Below are 17,779 nucleotides of genomic sequence, written 5' to 3' on the forward strand. Positions count from 1 at the left end.
GCCAGACCGTAACCACTTCCCAGACACCATGGTCAGTGTGTAGCCGAGCGCTCGGGAGACAGCATCCAGGGTCAATTCTCAGGGTAGACACCTCAGGCGCTCAGTCCTCAAAGGCGCACCACCCGCCGACCCCCGCGCCTACCCCAGCTCCAGAATCTGAACTGCTAGCCGCTGCACAGGCAGAAGGTCTGGAACTGGCCCAGAGTCGCAGGTCTTCAGATGGTACAGCCTGTACTCCCCGCCAGAGCTACAGATGGTTCCACCCGGCTCGGAAACCGTCTCTCCAAAGCGGAGGCGGGCGCATAGGGGGCGTGACCTATTGCAATCCGGGCCACGCCTTCATCGCATAATCATGAGATGGTAAGCTCTGCCTCTGGGGCGGGGCAGGAAACTACAGGCGGCGGGGCCCGGCCGCTGGGTGGGGCCTGGTTGAGGGAGCGCGGAGGGGCGGGACCGGTCTCTGCCCCGCCCCTTCGGGTCCCGCCCCGCCCCCTGCCTCGCCCCCGCCTCCCGCCGCCCCGCCCTGTGCCCGCCGCCGCGCTGGGCGGGGGCGGGGCCGGAGCCCGGCAGGCCCCGCCCCCGCGGTGAATATTGATGCGGCGCGCGTCGGCGTCGCCCTCCTCCCATTGAGCGAGGCTGTGTCGCGTGGCCTAGCGTCGGCGTGACGGTTGGACGCGGGCGCGGCACTGCGGGTCCCGATTGCTGCAGCCGCTTGTCAGTGTGATGAAGATTGGCACCCAGGTAAGCTGTCACTCAACCGCTCCGCCGCCGCCGCCACCGCTCTCGCCGCCGCCGTCCCTATCAATCACACCGGCCGAGGCCGCCGCTGCCGCCGCCTCCGCCGCTGCCTCTTCCGCCGCGGGCCGGGCGGGTGGTCGGACGGGCGGTCGGGCGGGCGGTGCCCCGGAGCCGCACTTGACCCGCGCCCGGGGCGGGGGCGGGGGGCGGGGGAGGGGAGCGCCGATGGGGGAGGGGGCGCTGCGGCCGCGGCACGGGGGCGCGCCCGGCTTGTTTTCCTCTGCGGGTTCAGGGGCGCGGAAATTTCTGGAAGGCGGCAGGGCCTCCACGCTGGGCCCGCTCGAGGCGCGCGCCTAACCGTCGCTCACGGAGCGCGGCGCGCGGGCTGGCGGGGGCGCGCGGGCTGGCGGGGGCGCGCGGGCCGAGGTCCGGGGGGCTGCGAGGCAGGAAGATGGCGGCGGGGTCCGCGGCCCAGAGGGGCGGCCCGAGCCAGCGTGGGGCTTCCCGCGGGAGTCTGCGGACGGTGACAGCGTGTCGCGCGTGTCCGCGGCCCATCAGGGATAGCTTCTTAGGGAGCGATTGGCCCGCTGCTCCTGCTCCGTGTGTTCCTGTAAAGGGAAGCGGTACAGATGAGGAGATCGGAGCCCGCCGATCTCGGGGCTCCGGGCTCCTGAGGCTACGGCTTGCGCGATCTGTCCCGCCACGCCACCCGGGAGCGCGGGCCGGGAGGCCCAAGTTTGAGCGCGCGCCTGGGATTCTGGATAACTGAGACATAGGTGTCAGCCTCGACACGGAAGCTTCTTCCAGAAGTGACTGGTTTGATTTTTTTATTTTTTTAGATGTAGGTGCTTTCCACTAAGGATGGAAGAACCCGCCCCTAAGCAGGCCTCCTGTCATGGCATTAGAAAAATGAGCTTTCTTTAAACACTCCGAGGAAGGATTTGACCGAGGCAGGATCGCGTTGCCTGCACGTTTTGTTGCTCAGACGGTGTCCAGGTGATGCAGGAGTCGGGGGACCCTTTCAGTCCGGGGTCTGTGCCTGTCGAGCATCCCGCTGCAATAGCGTGTTGAGTCTAGACCCACCATTGTGTGAGATATCGCTGAAGCTCACGGTTTCTCCTGGCAAACTTTGTTACCGGGGTACCAGGAGTGGAGGCACCTTAAGAGAGTTCCCTGTGCTTTAGAATCGAGCAATCGTGGCTGGAACGATAGCTCTTTCCCCCACGGTCTCCGATTCATGTTGCAAGCAGGTGGATGTTTAGTTCCGTTTCTTTGGCTTTTGTGGCCTAACTTTAGGAAAGCCCTGTGAATTGTGGAAACAAAGTCACTACGGGAGTAGTAACATTCGGTTACAAGCTTGTTTTTGGTCGGGTATTGTTAAAACTAGAACGGCTGAGAAGAAAAGAAATTTGCCAAAGTTCCAAGTGTGGATCCAGGAGCCGTAACTTTCTCAGGGTCAAACAGAACCGGCCGTATTAAAATAGCTATCAAAAGTATGGGACCAAAGTGGAGAGAGTCTCATCTGAGCCCTGGATTAGCTCACGGTGCAACCAGGCTGAACAGAGCCCTCCGCGTCCTTCGGGAGTGTGGTGAGGTTTCTGTGACAACCCGGATGCTTTGCGGACATGCCTCACACTGGCCCTGCTAGATCTCCTGCTCTTCCTCCAAGACTTGGAGGACACCTCCAGCAGTTGGAAGCTGCTGCAGATACTTTTGATTTTGTCAGTTTCAGCTACTTAGTTTTAAAGGCCCTCATTAGAAACCCATGTACATTCAGCGATCTTTGGCAGGAATATGGGGGGATGTGCCCCTCCCCAGCCTTCCTGACACAGTTGATGGCAGAGGTGACAAGGAATTCAAGTAATACAACAGTTGGGGGACTTGAATATCCTGATGTAATGGTGTGGCCTCAGAGTGGCTGAGGGTAAGAGTCTTTGGTGATTAAGGTGGCTTACAACTAGCCGTGTTGAATCCATGTGTCTTCAGTTCTGTTTAGAGCCTGTATAAAGTGAAGTATGTTGTGTATAGAAGTTGGTGGCAGAGATTGGTAGGATGAACAAAGTCAAGCGTCCAGAGGCCTGGCCACAAAAGCTGCTGAGTGTTCCTTTGCTGAGAGGATGCGGGGTACCCAGCCTGCTGCAGCCCCTGCTGTTCTGCTGTTATTAATGGAAATTTTCTGCAGAAGGCAGTCAGTCAGTGTGGTGCCTGGCCTGTGGTTGAAAACTCCTGTTTCTCTGCTGTTCTGTGGTTCTCAGGAGCATGGAAAGAGGATGGAGCAGCTTCTTATTCCAAGTATTTTCAGGGAGGAAAACATCTGGAGTGTCTTTATAATGTTGAAAACCACTAGGTAGGGTTGTAGCTCACAGACAGAACTTTGCTTTACAGACCCCTGAAGCTGATTCTGAACATCCCTACCCCAGGTGGCTTTATTGTCTTGGGCCAGTCTCTGGAATGATAGAGTGTGATCAGCCTGATGTGTCAAACCACAGGCCTTCTTCCCTTTTGAGGAGAGATTAGTGTGGGTTGTCCATGCTTGTTGTGTGTGAGGTCATTTCTGCTCAGGGGAATCCTGTCATCCTAAATTCCTGTGTCACTTATTTGGCCCACCCTCTAATTGAGTAAAGCCTTCTCAGGTGACAGTGTATATGTGTGCTCAGTGGGATGAGACAGCAGGAGTCCAGGGTTCCCTCTGTAACCACCATGTTGCCTGGTCCTCACCCAGTCCATCTCACATTCTCTCAGTGCCCACTTATACATTCTTCATCCTCTTCCCTTTGTTAGCCACGAACCTGAGATTTCTGAGTTCTTTCCCCACACATCACCATTCACACACTGCCTCGGAGCTGGGGGCTGCCTTTTTCCACATTAACTACTTTTTCTTCCCAACAACCACATTTGACTTTCTGTGTGTATGAAGGTGCCAATTTTAGGTATCCCATACAAGTGGGATAATACATTTGCCTTTTTATGATTGGCTCATTTCACTTAGTAATTTTTTTTCATACTTTAGTTTGTGCCAGCATTTCCATATTTTTAAGCCTAATACAGTCCCATTCTATATCTGTCCTGCATTTTGTTCACCCACCCTTTGCTGAACACTTGGTTCCTTCCACCTTTTGGCTATTGTGAATAACATGGCCATGAACATGAGTTGTCAGTATCCGAGGCTATGCCTGTAGTGCTTTGGTGGTCTCAGAAGTAGATTGTGATATCATGTTAGTTATGTCTTAACCCCTATCCCGCTTCTCTACAATGGCAGTGAAATGCTCACGGTTTCCAGCTTCTTGCCATCCTGGCTCTTAGTGTTTTGTTGTTTTGGGGCAAGAACCGAGAGCTTTTTGAACAGTGGGCAAGCGCTCTCCTAGCACCCGTTTTCTATGTAGTTGTTAATAGCTATCCTGCTGGGTGTGAGGTAGCATTTTATAATTTTAATTAATTTCTCTGGTGATTAGTGATGCTCAGCATCTTTTTCTGAGTTTATTTGCCAGTTGTGTGTTTTCTTTGGAGACACTTCTTTTTTTAAGTTCTTTGCCCACTTCTGAATCTAGTTTATAAACATATATTTTATGTATCAATTGTTAAAGTGCTTCTGTATCTGGCGTTATCATATAATTTTATGCATGTTAACATAACTGTTTCTTATTTTAAAATTTTAAAGTCTGGCCAGAGAGATGGCTCAGCAGGTAAAGAAGGGCACTTGCCACCAAGCCTGACATCCTGCGTTCATTCCCAGATCCCACATGGTAGAAGAAGAGAATTGACTTCTACAAGTTGCTCTTTAATCTCCACATTAGCTGTGGCATTGTACAAACACACAATAAAGAAATAAATTTAATTTAAAAATGTGTCACAGTTTTTTCTTTTTTTAAAAATATCTGATGGTTATGCCTAGTGTGTCAGTGCCTTTGAACACTTAGCTTTTGACGTTGTCTGACTTTCCTCTCATCTGCTCACCGCAGTACTAGCCAGGTTGACAAGGACTCTGCTGTGGAAAGGCAGCAGCTGCAGGCAGAAGGGCTCTCTGGGGCCTCTTTCTGTAGTGCACCATCGGTGGCTCTCAGCAACACTGGCAGTGCCCGAGGGAGAGAGACTGTCCTAGGGAAAGGGTGCTCAGCGTGCAGGAGTTACAGTCCCTGTTTCTACTTCCTTCCTTTGCTTTCCTTGTGCTAGGAATTGACCCTGGGATGCTGTACATGGTAAGCACATGAATATGGGACATTGTACATGGTAAGCACATATTACCATTATGCTATAGCCTAGCACCCATCTCTCACAGGACAGTTTTACTGTCTACATGACATTATGTAAGTTTTGTGTGTCATTTGTATTGATACCAGTGATAGTCATAAAGTCTTAAAACTTTGATAATGAGTTTCATAGCTATAATAGATCGTCTAATTCTGTCTATCAAAACATTCTAGCTGGGCGGTGGTGGCACACGCCTTTAATCCCCGCACTCAGGAGGCAGAGGCAGGCGGATCTCTGTGAGTTCGAGGCCAGCCTGGTCTACAAGAGCTAGTTCCGGGACAGGCACCAAAGCTACAGAGAAACCCTGTCTTGAAAAACCAAAAAAAAAAAACCAAACAAACAAAAAAAATTTCTAAAACCTGTAAAATGTCTTTTATTAGGGCTAAGGAGATAACAGGTAAAGTGCTTGCTACACAAGTGTGAACCAAGCTCAGATCCCCAGATCCCACACAAAGCCTCATGTGGTAGCACATCTGCAAATCCTAGTACTCCTGTGAGACGGAAGGCAGAGAGACATGAGAATCCCTGGAAGCTCATGGGCCAGCTTGCCTGGCAAATGCAGTAGCAAACAAGAAAAGTGGAAGGTGAGGACTGTCTCAAGTCTGTCCCCTGACCTCTGCACACTCATGCTATAGCACTATGCCAGCAATCACACCCTTACACTAACACACATGTGTCTTTGTTATTAGAAATTTGCTATGTCTTTTATTCTGTAGATTTTTAGTGTGTTTTTTGCTTTGTATCCCAAGCTTGCCTCAAACCATTCTTCTGTTTGAGCCTCCCATGTAGCTGAGTTGTTTTGGGTTGTAAGTGTACCACTGAGCTTGGCACAGGTTTTGTTTTAATAAGATTTAATATCTGATTTTATTTGGATATTGAGTTTTAAATGGCACCCTCTCAAACTTTGTCTGAAGACTAAAGTGGTTTCTTGGCAGATGTTTCCTTCTACTGAGTTACTTATTGACTGATTGTCTGCTGGGGAAGGGGAACTGGGGCTGTTGATGAGTTGTAAGCCCCGTCACCTGAGACTTCTTACACAGTGGAACTCCCTGGACTTTATGCTAGGTGCTTAATTCCAAAAGAGCTCCTGGAGAAAGTGTACTTTTGAAGATAGACCTTCGCTAGTGTTGTTAGAATGCTCTGGCTTTGCAGGTTTATTAAAAAGCAGATTTAGGGCTAGAGAGATGGCTCAGCAGTTAACTGGGTTCAGTTTCCAGCACCCACATGGCAGCTCACAGTTGTCTGTAACTTCAGTTCCAGGAGATCCAACACCCTCACCCAGACATACATGGAGGCAAAACACCATTGTATATAAAATTTTTTAAAAAGCAGGTTTAATTTGGACAAAGACCATCAGTTCTTAGGAGGACTAGTAACAAGGAAAATGCAGAAACTCCCGAGTGCTGTCTTCAGCGTTCTGCTGTCATGTCTGTCTTTTAGTGCTGGTTTGCTCTCTGCAGATACTAGCACTGAACTTGCACAGAATGCCCAGGTTTTTTTGGATCGGGGTTACTAAGGCTCACTCTGAAGCAGGTAGGACTGAGAAAGTTGTCCTGTGTTGGTGTGGCAACTGGAAAGGAACATAGGATGCTAGGGCCTACCCAATGGCATAAAACATCACCAACTGAGTTGGTAAACATTTTAGGTGGGTTAAGAGTATTTTGGGACAGCCAGGGTTATACAGAAACTCTCTTCCAAAAAAAAAAAATGAGGGAAAAAAGGAAAGAAAAAGAGAGACATTTTTCTTTGTTTAGCTCTACTTTATTTAGACCAGGAGTTAGCAAACTACAAAATCCCACGGTGGCCTGCATTTGTATGGCCCTAGAGCCAAAGATTAGTTCATGGCGGAAAGGGGGGGGGGGAGTGTGTGTGTGTGTGTGTGTGTGTGTGTGTGTGTGAGAGAGAGAGAGAGAGAGAGAGAGAGAGAGAGAGAGAGAGAGAGAGAACGCATGTGAGATAATACACACATGCACGTGTGGTGAAGACCAAAAGTCAAGGTAAGGTGTTTCTCTCCTCTCTCTCTCTCTCTCTCTCTCTCTCTCTCTCTCTCTCTCTCTCTCTCTCTCTCTCTCTATTCTCTCTCTCTCTCTATTCTCTCTCTCTCTCTCCCCCCCCCTCTTTTTGAAGGCAGGCAGGGTCTCTCACCAAACCTAGAGCTCATGGATTTTGCTAGAATGGCTGATCAATGAGCTTTAGGGGTCTATCCGTCTGTCCATGTTTCCCCAGTGCAGAGGTTACAAGTGCATGTTACTGTGCCTGGCCCTTAGATGGGTGCTGAGGATCTGAACTTGGGGTCTCAAATTTGTATAGTAGTTGCTTTGCCCATTGGACTGTCTACCCAATCTGATTCAGGCTTTTTCCTTTTTTAAATGTGTTCTTTTTTTTCTACATTTTAGCGATTATTTGTTTGTTTGTTTTGTTTTTCTGTATAGCCCTGGCTGTCCTGGAACTCACTCTGTAGACCAGACTGGCCTTGAATTTAGAAATCCACCTGCCTCCTTAGTGCTGGGATTAAAGGTGTGTGCCACCACCTGGCTTTTATTGGGGTTTTTTCTTTTTCTTTTCTTTCTTTCTTTCTTTCTTTTTTTTTTTTTTTTTTGAGACCAGGTTTCTCTGTTGCTGTAGAGCCTGTCCTGGAACTTGCCCTGTAGCCCAAGCTGGCCTTGAACTTGCAGAAATGTGCCTGCCTCTGTCTCCTGATTGCTGGGATTAAAGACATTCGTTACTACCACCCGGTAGATATTTTTAAAGATTTATTTTTTTTATGTGTATGAGTGTTTTTGCCTGCATGTACATCTGTGCACATGTGTGTCTATAGAGGCCAGAAGAGGGCATTGAATCTCTTGAAAATGGAGTCACGTGATTGTGAACTGCCATGTAGGTTCTGGGTAGCAAACCTCTGTCCTCTGGAAAAGCAGTCTGTTCTTCCATGTTGCCCAGGCTCCCCTTGAACCACTCACAAGGATCTTCCTGAAGCATCTTCTTGGGCAGTTGAACTGCAGGTGAGCACCTGCACACCTGGCTTATAAACCTGTTTATGTGTAACAGATAATACAGGGTTGTTATGGAAGCCAACAGGGATAGAATGTTACTGTTGACTTTAGGATTCTTAGTTTGAAAATAACCAGTTGCTAACTGAGGACAGGTGAGGACAGGGAACATACCAAACATGCAGGATGACTGAACAGAAAAGCTTTAACAAAGGAAAAGCAAGAAACATAAGCCCAGAATATCAGGAACCACAGCTAGTTTGAAAGGGCTCCGTCTTTCATCTGATAAAGCTCCAGATTAAGCAGGAAAGTGACTTCTAACTAAATAATGTGACTATATAGGGCATCTAAGACTGGCAAGTAGATGGCGAACAAGGGGTAGAAAACAGTCTATCAGGAGCAGCTGCCAGGCAAGACAAACTCCTGGTGGCAGTACTAGATAGAGGAGAAAAGCAGTGAGAGCCACTGCATGTCACACAAAGGATCAGTTACTAATGTAAACTTAATATGCCTTACTGAGATAGATTATAGCAGGTAAACTAACAAGCATGCGTGTGCACACACACTCATACACGCAGACAAACAGATCTCTCTGAGAGATCTCCTTGTGATCCTAGCAGCTCAGTGACCAAGAAGTTATCAAAGGAGGGTAGGCAGGACATGAGCCAGATCACTCGGTCAGGATCTTTCATGCTTCAATAATGAGAAATGTCTCTGGGCATTTTCAGATGTTCCCTGGGTGCCAACATTGTCCAGTAGAGAACTGCTGATGCAGAGGAACCAATAAACATGGGCAGAAATTCGTGCCTATTAAAGAAAATGTAGATTGTCTTCGTCACATAAACACTTAACAAAATTAGCTGTGTGTTAAGGGTAAAGAAAATCTTAGATTTCAGAAAAGTAAATTCTACCTGGGTGTGGTGTACCACTTTAACTCCAGCATTAAACAACAGAACAGGAGAATTGCTGTGAGTTCAAGGCTAGTCTGGGCTCTACAGTGAAATCTTGTCTTAGAAAACAGACCCCTCTCCTAAAAGGTCTGGTAGCATCTTCCTGTAATTCCAGCCCTAGGAAGTGGAGGCTGCATCAGGGGTTCAACGTTGTCTTCCACTTCTCAAAGACAAGTAAAGCTGAACAAGGAGTTCTGCAAATGGGAATCTGAGACCAGAGCTTAGTTTGAACTTTAGAAGGGAAGCCAAAGATTCCTAGAAAGAAATTTTGAGCCGGGTGTGGTGGTGCTCACCTTTAATTCTGTTCAGCACTTGGAGGCAGAGGCAGGTGGATCTCATTCTTCTGTATATTTCTTGAAAGAAAGAGGATATTCCAAAACTATCCCAGGGAGATGGGACATGCCTTTATTCTTAGCACTCAACAGGCAAGAGCAAGAGGATCTCTCTGAGTTTGAGGCCTAGACACATAGTGAGTTCGAGGTCAGTTAGGGTTGCATGTGAGACCCTGTCTCAAAGAACCAAACTGTTTTCTGCCTCTGAATAAAAGAATGACCACAACTATTTTCTGACTTACAAATGAATAACTGTATTACACATGCTCACCTCCAGGATAGAGCCAGAATAGGGCTCAGGAGAAACTAAATCCACAAGTGCTTGTTCTAGGACATAGGAAAGGAAGCAGACTGAGCTTTCACCTTAAGACAAAAGAAAAGTAAAATTGACCCAAAGAGGGCAAATCTGATTTTGAGCTTGTTAAATTTGATTAAGAAGAAATTAGAGAAAAATAGTTAAAAAAAGAGACAGAAAGATAGATTGATGGTGACAAAAATAAGGACACATTACATTGGGGCTGCAGAGATGGCCCAGAGATTCAGGGTTGCTGGCTGCTCTTCCAGAGGACCTGAGTTCTATTTCCAGCACTCACCTGGCAACTCACAACTGTAACTTGAGTTCTGTGAACTAGTGATTTCTACTGGCTTCTGAAGGCATCAGGCACACACGGTGCAAAGCATTCATAAAGGTCTAATAACAAAAAGGAATACCATATGATACCTGATGGCAATGCCTTTTGAGGAGCTGTGGATCGGGTATGAAGGCAGAGTCTGAGTTGACCTTCTAGGTAGAGCATCTTGAATAGGCTCCAGGCACAGATGGGTGAGATCTATGGAATTTTCATAGAACAGGTAATTCCTATGTTGTCCAGACTTTAGGAATCTCTTACTAAATAATGGAACTCCGCTGTGTACCCAGCATTGTGATAATGACTGGGAATGTGGGGATGAATAGAAACAACTGAAGTTCCTATCTGGAATGTACAGAAGTTTGTGCCTGGAAGGAAATGAGTTTATCAGTGACTCATCAAAAGAAGTGGTCTATTACAACCTGGGTAAGGACTGGAAGGGAGGGGTCCGGGTGACTCATGTAATGAGATGACTGCCATGCAGAGGAGAACGGGAGCCAAGCCATTCTAGACAGAAGTTATGTGTTTGAAGGCAGCTTGGAGAAGATACTAAAGAGCCTGCAAGAAACCTGAAGTGACTGGTGGGGGCCAGGGAGGAAGAGAAAACCAAAGCCCAGCCATCATTGGATATGCTCAGAGTTATGGCCCTTATCTCATGGCTAGTAGAAAAATCCCTGAAAGGTTATCTCTGATAGGCTTAGGTATGTTAGTATCAGACTGAAGTCTCTCTTTAAAGACTTGGGATCAAGCAAGACTGAAAGCTGAAGAGCAAACACTAAACTTTGTAGGGCATTTGCCATATTTAGGTACCTGGTGTCCTATGTAGCCAACCCCACCACTGCAATCTTGCTGTTCGCAGTCTTCATGTCCGCATCCTTAATCTGGCTCTGCTCCATGTTTGTAGCTTTTCCTGACAGAAATAATCCATTGTCAGTGTCTCCCACATCATAGGGTCTCCCTCCCAATGTCAGAAAATGCTCAGAGTTTCACACATCACTCAAGTCTACCTGCAGGGAGTCCACCCCCATCACACTTCACCTTCCTTTGACAACTGGGTATAAGACTCAGCAAGACACTAATTCTTGCATTTTTCAAGTTACAAAACTTGATTCCTATGGAGAACAGCACACTCCCGGAAGCACTCTCTTAGCAGAAAGTCAAATGAATATTTGCCTTTACATCCTTAAACGGGGGGGGGGGGGGGGGGGGGAGCATGGGGCCTGGCAAATCCTGAGGTGTCCTCACAGCAGCTTTGTTATTGTCCTGATGCAAAGTACTTGGCTTCTCTTTAGTGTCTAGTCTTTTCTGCAGTTATGTTCTTGTTCTCTATATAACAGTCCTGGCTGTCTGTAGAGCAGGCTGGCCTCCAGCTCACAGAGATCCACCGGCCTCTGCCTTCTGAGTGCTGGGGTTAAAGACCTACACTGCCACCGCCCAGCTCTTGCCTGTAATTCTAAGTGAGCTCCTTTTGTGTCTAAACTGTTTTTCTAAATCTTTCTCTTCTGCTTTTTGCTCACAGTTTTTATTGTAAACCTGTCCAAAAGTACCCACCGATAAGCACATCACAGGCTGGCTGGGAATTTCTTCCACAAGCTTAATTAGCCCATCTGCTTTCAATTCAGCCCCACATAATTCATTATAGACAAGATATAGGCATATGTCTTTGCCAGAATGTACACAAATGGCCTCTAATCCCGTTCTCAATGGAATCCTCACTCCTGTTAGAAACCTTGAAAGCACGCACAATATTTTCTCTCCACTTTCTTGTCAACCTCTGGCCTTCCAAGTTCACTCTGAAAGGCAGAAGCAGTCAAGAGTTTTTAACTCTCTTACAAGCTTTTCCACATTCCTCCTACAAACAAGTTCCATAGGCTTATGAACCACATGGTGAGACAGTCACAGCAATGCACCTGCTTCTTCTTTCTTCCTCCTCCTTTGTTGTCTTCTTTGTTGGGGGCGGTTTGGAAACAGGATTTCTCTGTTGCTTTGGAGCCTTGTAGATCAGGCTGGTCTCAAACTCACAGAGATACACCTGCCTCTGCCTCCCTAGTGCTGGAATTAAAGGCATGTGCCACCATCGCTTGGCTGTGCACCAGCTTCTTGGTTCTAGTTATTTCTGTCAGGATTTCATTACTGTAGCAAGATAGCCCACCATACACAACTTAGAGGAGGAAGGATGTAATATTGACTCACAGACTCAAGCGGTTTCAGTCCATGGTTAGCTGCCCGTTGCTTCTATGCCAATGGCAAGACAAGCACCATGGACGGGCATGGCAGAGGATACTTGCTCATTACATGGCAACCAGTAAACAGAGAGATAAGCAGGAAAGGATCAGGCTAGCTAACCCATTTAAAGGCACACCTCTAGGCACCTGCTGCAACAAGGCCCTACTCCTCCAGCAAAGCCCCACCTTTTTATAGCCCATTCATTATGAATTCAGTACCCTAACCATTGACGAACTTAGTGCCCCTATTACCCAACTGCTTCTCAATAGTATCACCAGTCAAGGATCGAACACATGGTTTTTTAGAGAAGGACACTTCATGTCCAAACCCCACACAGATTCCCCGTGTTTCTCTGTTTAGTCAACTGTCTAGGTGACTCAGAGTTTGAAAAACACCATGATACATGAATTGAGTTGATGAAACTTAACAGGCACCAGAGCTTATCGAGTTACAGAATGCTTCCTGATTTCCTTGTGAAGTCTGTATTATTATATAGAAGAAGAAACTAAAGGACCTTTTAGCTGGGCAAAGCAACCTCAGGAAACTGGTTTAACTTGGTGTATGTTTCCTAGATCGTGAAGTTTATTTCAAAAGTACATGGATGGGGCTGGAGAGATGGCTCAGCGGTTAAGAGCATTGCCTGCTCTTCCAAAGGTCCTGAGTTCAATTCCCAGCAACCACATGGTGGCTCACAACCATCTGTAATAGGGTCTGGTGCTCTCTTCTGGCCTTCAGACATACACACAAGAAAGAATATTGTATACATAATAAATAAATATTTTAAAAAAAAGTACATGGATATTTCTGGTATAAATCTAGTAACTTTTAGTGGCATAAAACAACCATCTTATCATATGCGTGCTTTCTGTAGGCTAGAGTTGGAAAAAACATCATAGGAAACAGCTTGCATGTCCATGATGTTTGGGTCCTTAACTTAGAGACTAGGGTAGCTTGATGATAAAGAGATGCAGTCTGTTAGGGACATCATTTCTCCTCCTCCTCCTTTGTCATCATCTTTCTTTCCCCTTCTTCTTCCAGGGTCTCTGTATGTAGTTCTGACTGTCCTGGAACTCAGCATGTAGACCAGAGTGGTCTCACAGAGATCCTTTGGTCTCTGCCTCCCAAGCAGTGGGGACATTTTCTTAAATCTTATAGATGTAGCTGTCAGTTCTAATATAAGGAGGGAATGTTGGCCAGAACACTTAGTTTGCAGAGGTTTCATGTGACCAGGGGCTTGCTTATAGCCTTATGGGGCTTTCTTACAGTCTTGAAAGGAATAACTCACAGAACTAATGGGTTGCGCAGAATCAGAAATTTCCTCATAGCCTTAGGAAGGTTGCTCCTAAAATCAAGGAGTCATCCTTATAGCCTAAGAGGAGTTCTTCATAATCTTGTGATGTTTGCTTCCAGACCTAAGGGCTGTCACAGGTTTGATGGCTTCTACCCTAAGGGGCTGCAGGACTCTTCTTACTAGCTCGATCAATACTTGACAAGAAGTAATGTAAGGGAGGAGTTCATTTTGACTCACAGTTTGAGGGTACAATTAATCCATCATGGTGGGGAGAACATGGAGGCTGCTTGCTCATCTCTAGGAGGATCAGGAAACAGAGATGAGTGGTAGTGGCTCATGCTTTTAATTCCAGCACTCGGGAGGCAGAGGCAGGTGGATTTCTGTGAATTTGAGGACAGCCTGGTCTACATACTGAGTTCTAGAACAGCCAGGACTACATAGAAAGATCCTGTCTCAAAAAACTATGTGGGGAAGTATTTGTGCTCAGTTCCCCTTCTCTTTTTTTCCTATTTGATTCCTTCTTAGACCCAGCTTGTGAAATGGCACCACTGCTGTACAGGTGTGTCTTACCCTCATTACCTCTCTCTGGGAATACCCTTACTCGCTGAATCCCTAAGCATTTCTTTCTTTAATCCAGTTGACAAAGCCATCACAAATTCATCCTTGTCAATTGATATCCAAGCACTTAAAGATTTACTTTTATTGTTTTTGTTTTGTTTTGTTTTGTTTTTCAAGACAGGGTTTCTCTGTAGCTTTGGAGCCTATCCTGGAACCAGCTCTTGTAGACCATGCTGGTCTCGAACTCACAGAGATCCACCTGCCTCTGCCTCTTGAGTGCTGGGATTAAAGGTGTGAGCCACCACCACCTGGAGTTTGTTGTTACTCTTCATTTACATTTGAGAGTAGTTGGAGATCTTAAAACAGATTTTTCCACAGGATTGTATCTGCATGGCTTGCAATGACATTTATGGAAAAAACCGTGGAATCTGCATAAACCATAGATTAAAGGAGTCCACTAACATAGCAGATCCAAGGTCAGACTGCGCAGTGCTGCTCCATCCATGAGCATCCACCAACAAGAGCCAAGTGCAGTGAAATATATGCAGCAGCTGTAGGAAAGACCATGGGCTGGCTGCGTAGGGGAGGCATCCAGTGAGGAACCCAGAAGTCCTCGAACTTGGTAATGTGTAAAGATGAGGAAACGAGGGTCCTGTGCTCTTTGGGTGGTTGACTTGGAAGTTAAAGACCCTTGTCCCTCCCTAAATCACCCATGGTCTGTTACAGCAATTGTTAATAAAGTGATTTCTGTATGGAAGCAACTTTGTTTACTGATCCATCCCTGCACTTGGGATAGATCCCAGCGAGGAGAAGGACTTTCCCTCTCCCCAGTATATATGCAGAGTGAATGAAAGGTGCAGTGAAGTGCATGCTGGCTGCACCTTTGCCTTCCCCACTCACTGCTGTATACTCATTCTCACTGCTTTTGGGTTTAGTTTGTTTTTTATTCTCGGGACTGAATCCTGGGCTTCAGCATGCATGCAGAGGTGCACATCCCCGCTATCCGTCGCCCTCCTCGTTCTTCCCCCAATTTATTTATTTTTTAAAAACACATTAAAGGTTATTTTATGTGTATGAGTGTCTCCTTACATGTTCACATGTGTACTAAATACCTGCAGTGCTCAAGGAGATTATATGCATTGGATCCCCTGGAATTAGAGTTATGGATGGTTGTGAGCTGCCATGTGGGTGCTGGGAATTGAACCTGGGTCCTCTGGAAGAGCAGCCAGGGCTCTTACCTAGCCCTTATTTGTTTTATTTTATGTGTATGGGTATTTTGCCTGAATGTGCATCACTTATATACCTGGTGCCTGTGGAGGGCAGAAGAGTATATTGAATCCTGGAGCTGGAGTTCCAGTTGACTGTGAACCTCCATGTGGGTGCTGGGAGGTAAACCCCGGTCCTTTGGAAGAACATCCAGTGAGTGTCCTTAGCCATTTAACCATCTCTCCAGCTCCCTAATTTAACGTGAACTTTTGAAGAACACATTCAAATCATAGCACAGCTTATAATGCCCACAGCTTATTCTTTTTGTTTGTTTTTGAGACAGGGTTTTTCTTGTAGCCTGTCCTGGAACTAGCTCTTGTAGTCCATCCAGGCTGTCCTCGAATTTACAGAGATCTGCCTGCCTGCGAGTGCCGGATTAAATGTGTGAGCCACCACCGCCATCCCTATTCTTGTTTTTTTTTTTTTTTTTTTTTTTTTTTGATGTTCTTTCTAGGTTTTTTTTTTCTTTTGAAAAAAGAATTCATTGTGTCCTACCCTCTGGCTGGCAGTCAGAAGCCCATGTGCTGTACTTGGGGACTGTGGACAGGTGTGTTTTGGGAGGTTCCCAGTACTCTGTTCTGGAACACAGACATGGAGACACTAAATCTTTGGGTTGTTACACTGCCCTGGCTTCCCAGGTGTGTTCATCGGCCATCATCTTTTAGCCAGATTTACCCAAGAAGCCTTGTCAGTGAGACTGGGAAAAGTGTCTCCCAGCACAGCAGGGCGGCACCTTTGCTCTAAACCACTCTCCCTAGCATGGGAAGTGCTCTGGAGAGCTGTCTGGAAGCCTCACTTCCAGTGCTGCAGTCACTTCCAGACTGACCTGCCTGTTAGATTTGAGGTCTGGCTACACTGGAAGATATGCCTCTCTACCCAGAGTGGCCAGGGAAGTAGTTACCTGTGTGAGGTAGTCTAGTGGCTTTTTTTTTTAATGCTAATTGTTTAAAAAACTTTTATAAGAGACTGGGTGTGGTGGTGAACACCCTTAATCCTTCAGTATTCAGAGATAGAGTCGGGCAGATCTCTGAGTTCTAGGCCAACCTGGTCTAGGACTGCTAGGGATTTGTAGAGAGATCCCATCTCAAAAAAACAAAATGATACCAAGTGGTAGCACTTGGTAGGCAGAGGCAGATGAATCTCAGTGAGTTCGAGACCACCCTGGTCTACAAAGTGAGTTCCAGGACAGCCAGGGCTACACAGAGAAACCCTGTAGTGGCATTTCATTTGTATTTTAATAACTAAAGCTTGCCTGAAGGTCAGAGAGTAAAACAGCCCCACTGGGCAGCCTTACAGCCAGGCAGTGGTGACACACACCTTTAATCCCAGTAGCCACACTAGTATAGGCGGTGTATACCTTTAATCCCAGCCCTAGAGAGGAATATAAAATGGGAGGAGACAGCTCACAGTCTTACTCTCATTCTGAGATTCCTGGAGTCAGGATTGCCACTTTGAACTGAGGTAGAGGTAAGAGCCAGTGGCTGGCCACTTTGCTTTTTCAGACCTTTAGGTTGAACCCCAATTTTTCTAAGTTTTTATTAATTATGCTTCAAAACCCTGTCTTAAAAAAACAAAAATAAAACAATAAGAACAACTTTCTATAAGACTGGAGACATTGTTCAGTAGTTGAGAACACTTGCTGTTTTTGCAGAGGACCCAAATTCAGATCCCCATACTCAGCTTCTTACAGCTTCCTGGAACTCTAGTTCCTGGAGATTCAGCAGCCTTTGGCCTCTACATGGTGCACATAAACTCACACAGGCATGCATACATACACTAAAATAATTAACCTTTTTGTTGTTGTTATAATATTTTGATTTTGCTATGACAAGTAAAGCTTGTAGCCAGTCAGTGGTGGCTCAGGCCTTTAATCCCAGCACTTGGGAGGCAGAAGCAGGCGGATCTCTGTGAGTTCGAGGCCAGCCTGGTTTATAAGAGCTAGTTCCAGGGCAGGCTCCAAAAGCTACAGAGAAGCCCTGTCTCCAAAAAATAAAATAAAATAAAATAAAAAAACAAAAACAAACAAAAAACGTTTATATCTTAAGCATCTCAGACCTTTAGAGACATATACCTCCAGTTTACTAATGGTTGAAGATCATCAGTTCCTAGACTCTGTGGGGTTCTTGTTTCCTAGGCAAGACCCAGGAGGAAGGTGTTCATACTCATAGCTAGCCATACATACAGAAGGGGTGGGAGGCAGACAGACCTTCTAGGGTCTGTGGTGGGAGAGAGTGACTGCAGAAGGGAGATAGGGGTATACTCTTGGTGGTAGGGAAGTTGGGTGGAGGTGGGCTGATACCGGGGATGGGCTTGGGTAGAAGCAACCTTATGAGGCTAGTCACATGACCAGATTTGCATTTTAGAAAGCCTGGCGAGTAGTTTGGAGCAAGGCCAGAGTTGGGCTATGACAGCCACAGGGAAATGAAATGTGCTGTGCTGCCTCTGAAGGTGGAGGGGCAGGTGGAAGTCAGAATTTGGGAGAGTCAGACTTTAATCAGTACAAAGGCCTTTAGGAGATGCTCGACAAGGTGTAGGTGTGTGGCTCTCTGTC

At 46.7% G+C, this 17,779-nt stretch overlaps 1 protein-coding gene across 2 annotated transcripts in view; it reads left to right on the forward strand.

Moving 5' to 3' along the window:
* The first annotated feature begins 617 nt into the window (after nt 1–617).
* Nucleotides 618–17,779, forward strand: part of Pknox1 (PBX/knotted 1 homeobox 1) — a 41,615-nt gene continuing 24,453 nt past the window's right edge. Inside the window, exon 1 of one of the 2 annotated variants that reach the window (XM_075979782.1) lies at nt 618–741. The gene's annotated coding sequence lies outside the window, so the exon portion shown is untranslated. The remainder of the gene's footprint in view (nt 742–17,779) is intronic. The other variant, XM_075979783.1, reaches the window with a different exon arrangement.

This window comes from Microtus pennsylvanicus, chromosome 7 (genome assembly GCF_037038515.1).
Source record: "Microtus pennsylvanicus isolate mMicPen1 chromosome 7, mMicPen1.hap1, whole genome shotgun sequence".
Lineage (NCBI taxonomy): Eukaryota > Metazoa > Chordata > Mammalia > Rodentia > Cricetidae > Microtus > Microtus pennsylvanicus.